Raw genomic sequence first — 6,000 nt, forward strand, 5'->3', positions numbered from 1 at the left:
TTTAACAAAGAATTAAGAGGTTAAAAATTTAACATTTTACTTTTGTAAAACACTACTCTAGAAGTCTTTATTTCTTAAGTAAAGCCATGGCGATACTTAATCGGGCTTCGGGTCCAAGGTAGCATAACTACACATACACAATAACTAAGTCAAATCAAAATCAAAAGTTCTTTATTGCCGTATAAAACACAGTAACATGCATGGCTTGAGTCACATTATTCAAATACAATACAAGAAATAAAATACAACATTCACATAAGTAACAAACCTCTTTACCACCTATTTTTAACATAATTTTCTACAGAGGAAAAACGTTTTTCGATTAGAAATATTTTAATTTTTCGTTTGAATAAGCTGATGTCACTTATTGACTTAAGCTTGTTGGGCAGCGAGTTGAACAACATTGTAGCATTATAAAACATATGGCGTTTAAAAAAGGAGGTTTTGTGCTGTGGGATATTTAAATCGGTTCTTTTCCTGGTATTGTAATTGGAGTGAGGGAATAAAGGTTCGAAAAAACTATGGTTTTGCTTTAAAAATATCAAAGTGTTGTAGATATAGATGCAAGAAAAAGTGAGTATTATTAATTGAATGAAAGCCGATTTACATGAATCTCTTCGACCAATGCCAGCAATGATCCGAACTGCCTCTTTCTGGAGCGTAAAAATATGTTTTGTTGCACATGTTTCAGATCCCCATACCGTGACTGCATATGAGAGATAGGGGAAAACCACTGCATAGTATGCTGAGAGAAGAATAGTTTTTTCTGCAAATGGAGCCAGCCGACGTAAAACAAAAATTCCGGAATTCACCCTTTGTGCAACAATGTCAATATGACATTTGTACTTCAGATTCTTATCAATGTTAAGCCCTAAAAACTTCAAATTGTTCACAGATGACACCGCAACATCGTCAATCCAAACACAGAGATTAGATTTACTCTTTGATGATATGCTGAAGTCAATTAAGGCAGTTTTGTCATTGTTTATGACGAGACCATTATCCTGAAACCATTGGACGATTTTATTGGACTCCAAAAAAGTGGTTACTTCCATAGCATTGTGGGTAGGTTTCTCCAAAACAATTGATGTGTCATCCGCAAATAGACATAGATGGGTATCTGCAATGCAATTACCGATGTCATTTATGTACAGGATTAAAATGGAACCTTGAGGCACACCAGCTTTGACAAACAAGACATCAGAATTGCACTTTTTCAGGGTGTTATTTTCTGTGTATGGTAATTGAACGACTTGCCTACGTCCCCTGAGATAAGAAGACAACCATAAATTCGTTACTCCTCGTACTCCAATGTTGTCAAGCTTTTCTAGCAATAAATCATGAGATACCATATCAAAAGCTTTCCGCAGATCAAAGAAGACTCCAGAGGCCGATGCTCCTTTGTCTAATGCATTCAAAACCCTATCGATTACTGAAAAAATTGCATTGACAGTAGACCCACCTTTGACGAATCCAAACTGATTGGGACACAAAAGTTTGTTGTGATTCAGGAAAGTCAACAACCTATTTAAAAATGCCTTTTCAATCACTTTGGAAAATGTTGAAGTTATTGAAATAGGTCTAAAATTATTTAGATCATGAACACTGCCTTTCTTGTGGACTGGCTTTACAATGGATAATTTTATTGCGTCTGGAAAACTTCCCGTTTGAAAGGAGTGGTTGATGATATGAACTAAAGGATCTACTAAAAATTCACAACAGGACTTCAGTAGCTTTGATGACACACTATCACAGCCTGATGATGGCTTTGTTTTCAAGGACTTGATTAATGCTAATACCTCCTCCCTGCTTACAGGTGTTAAGAAAAATGAGGTTTCAGAAGAAACAGACTCCAAATTAGAGGAAGAATTTCGGCAAGCATTTACATTTCCACTACCCACTTCCACAAAAAATCTATTGAACATATTAGAGATCAATTTTGGATCACTAATACTTGTACCACTCTCATCCTTGATGTTGAAAATATGAGAAGATGGTTTCCTCAAGCCTCTATTTTCATTTACTATCTCCCAGACAGTCTTGGTTTTATTAGCAGACTTATTTATAATATCAAGCAGTTTAGATGACTTGGCAGCTTTGATACTATTCCTATACTGCCTTTTCGACGAGAGAAAGTGTTGTCTCATGACGTGAGAAGAATCCATATCCTTTGTTAAGCAATACCAATGAGCAACAGTATCACGGAGTTTTAGTATTTGTTCATTCAAGGGCACTTTGCTGTGTGAAGGAAGCTTGTGAATCTTTGTCTTTTTTTCTGGAAAGGATCGTTCAATATAAAAAGATATGGAAGATAGGAATAGGTCCATCTTTTTATCAACAGAATCTGCTTCAAAAACATCAAGCCAGGTCTCGTTGCTGAGAAAGTATTTGAAGACTCTGATGTTATCCTCAGAAAATGAGCGTTTAAAAGTGCAACTAGGGTGGTTTTTCTCACGACCATCTCGTGACTTAACAACTGCTACTTGGGCATGGTGATCAGACAAAGCAGTGACCATTACATAACAACTCAAGCGATCGACTGGAAGGTCAGTGTACACATGATCTATAAGAGTTCTAGAGTTTTTGAATTCTCTTGTGTATGCTGTGATTCTATTCCACAAATCATGAGATGACATCATGTTTACCAGCCTATCAGCTTTGATATCTGAAACGGACAGATCTACATTGAAATCGCCTTCAACAACAGTTCTAACATTTGGCTTTAGAAGTCTTCCTAGACAATTAGATAAGCAATTGTTAAAATATTCATGTTCTTGCAATGAAGAGGAGAATGGTTGTGGCTTGTATACGACAACTATTATAAACGATTCTTTATTTACGTCTAGCTTAACTGCAGCGATCTCACACCTACCCTCAACACAAAAGTAAAAGTAAAACTTTTCATTTTTAAACATTAACAGTTTTACGCATTGAAAATAGATTTGTAAGAATGAACTTAAATGCGAATATATGAATATAGTAAGACAATCGAAGCGTATGTCAGAGGTTATAAGTATTTCTTACCTCCCCACTCATCTTATATGAAAAAATTTTTCAACAATACCACAAAGACGACACAGTAACTAATACCTTAAAACTAAGTTATTTATATTTTAAAAATTTTGAGTTTTCTTTTCCGAGTTGGTTTAACTTTGGCTCTTCTACCCGACCGATTTTCATAATGTTGGTCATAAATTAAAAGTATGCACCCACAGATTTGCCATCAAGCATCGACATTCTCTTATCTGATGTATATTTCCCCAATTTTTTTTTACAAAAAATGGAGTTATTTAACATCAATTGTAGTTAATTGATTTTGTTTGAAAGTCTAACAGTAGCCTTTCATTTTGACGGCTTTCACGTTGGTTATGTAAAAAATGCGTGTTTCCGTAAAAACAAGCAGTATAGAATGTTTTGTTTCTGATTAACTAAATTGGATATCCTGCGTTAAATACGCCTTTCTGTCTTTATATATATATATATATATATATATATATATAATTTAGTTAATCAGAAACAAAACATTCTATACTGCTATATATATAAATTTTGCAGGGGAAGGTGAAAAATATAAGTTTTGAAATGTATTATCATTTTATATACATTTCGTTATTACTATTTTTTAAATATACAAGTAATTTTCTAAATCGTATTCAAAGAGTGTGTCACAAGGTTATAATTTAACGTGTACACTTTAATATAATTTGTATTACAGTGTATAACTTTATACTTTGCAGTTAAGAGTTTAATTTTTGGTAATGCATAATCTATTGAATTGATTTATTCTTTTCAGACATACCCAATGCAGGTAAATAAGTTTACTTTGATAAAGTAGATGAGTTATTGTGTTATAACAAGTACGGTATATTTTATCAGTTACAATAACATTTAATAGCAAATATATCCAAATTGGTTGTGTAATTTCTCCAAACTAAAAAATAATATGAATTGGACTGAAAATATACATCCAAAATGATTAGGCTTAGCAAATTGACAAAGTATATTATCGTACTTTGTACTATTAAAATTCATCACTTTAGCAACTGCATATGATTTGTGGAGATAATGATGGGACAGATTGGTTTCTAATTGTAAACGCACCCTGATTCATGAATAATGCAATGGTCATTACTAGAGAATTGTACTTTGTACCATTGTACTCTCGTTGGTATTTTTTTGGGGTGAATATACGGTACTTCAGTATTAAACGGAGGCCACATTTTGTCAGCGCGCTGCGGTGGTTATGTTAGGTTGGGTTATCATAATAGAAAGTATCGTTCGATTCATAACGAAGGGAGGAAAGTCCTACACACATAATATTTACGATAACCCAACCTAACATAACCGCCGCAGCGCGCTGACAAAATGTGGCCTCCGTTTAATACTGAAGTACCGAATATACTTCCAAAACTGACTGTATTACAGTAAATATTAAAACAGTCCACACTCAATTGCATAACATAACACATGTGAAACAAATGTTCGTTTTGTGATTTGTTAGAAATGTTCTATTATAAAATGTTACTAATATTATAGTAATAATAATATTTCCAATAATATATTGTAAGTAGATAGAAGATAAGTAGAGAGCAACCATTAACTGATCATCCACTCTGACAATTATTTGAGGAACCGTTTATTATTATAATTTTACACAGAGTGTTTTCGATGCTCACCAATTGTGGGCATTGTTTCTCTGCGAAAACTGAAATAAATGTTTAATAATAAAATGAAATTAAAGTCCCAAATAGTTTAAAGAGCAGAGATGTTTTCCAAAAACTATCTTTTAAGATCCTCAATCAATTGTTTTAAAAATGCAAAATTAAAAATAGGATTTTCCAAAATATGGGTGATTAAATTTTAAAAAGTTTTGAATTGCAATTTTTAGGCACTTAAGACTTTTAATACTATGCAGTAAAACGAAAATAACCAAATTACGCATAAAAATATGGAGATCATATTTTATAAAAAAAACGCTTATGGAAAGCTGTATCAAATTGTCACGCAATGACGCTATAATTGGATTCAAACATTGTATACTTAATTAAGACTGCAGTCTTGAAGAATACCACCGTAAAAAAGGTTTGAGTGCCAGGTTAAAATTTAAAATGGACTTTTTAGTATTTTTAGCGAATTTCCCATATAGGGAATAAGCTATTACCGTAGGTCTCATGGTAAGACCTAGACCCGGGACCGATTTACTTTTTCGTTTTGAGGTCCCCAGAGGCCAAAAACACCATCCATTCAAATTCACATATATATATATTTATATATGTGTCCGTTAGCGCGATAACTCGAGCAAAAATGGTCCGATTTTGATGAAATTTGGTACAAAGGTGTAAACCTACATTTAACGAGTTCGCGAACCAGCATAATCGGACCATGGGAACAGGGGTTTATGGGGGGTTTTATGGGGTAAAAATATGTTTTCCCATTTTTAACCCTAAAATTAAAAATTTAGTTGAGAAATTTCTTTCTCAACCATTTTGTTGAGAAGAAAATAATTTAGTATATTGAAGCGCCGTTTTATGCCTAACGGTCACGGAGAAAATTCAAAAAAGTTTAATTTAAAATTCCTATGTTATTCATATGGAGAAAATGAAAACTGTTGAAGTTTATTTGTAATGGATATATGTTGATACAATTTTGCAAATTTATTTATTTCATTCTATACTATTGAAATATGGTCAAAAAACACTTTTTACCTTCCCCGTAGCAGGAAACCTAAGCACTGGTTAAATCTAATGTTATTTAAATTGGGAATAAATATGTCTTATTTATGTAAATATTTTAGTAAAAATGTAATCAGACAAGTTGAAATTCGCTTAGTCTGCAGGTTTGCTGCGGCGGGTGTATTATCAATTTCTTTTCGTCATTCACATCCACATGAATAGAAAAATTATTAAATATTGAACCTCAACGGATTTTCCTTACCCAGATAGTAATGTGTTAAACGCTGTACGTCTCTAATGTTATTCATGTATCCATATTCTTAAAATG

This window comes from Macrosteles quadrilineatus, unplaced genomic scaffold (assembly GCF_028750875.1).
Source record: "Macrosteles quadrilineatus isolate MER2022 unplaced genomic scaffold, UCM_ALF_1.0 Scaffold_2__2_contigs__length_208266976, whole genome shotgun sequence".
NCBI classification, from domain to species: Eukaryota; Metazoa; Arthropoda; class Insecta; order Hemiptera; family Cicadellidae; genus Macrosteles; species Macrosteles quadrilineatus.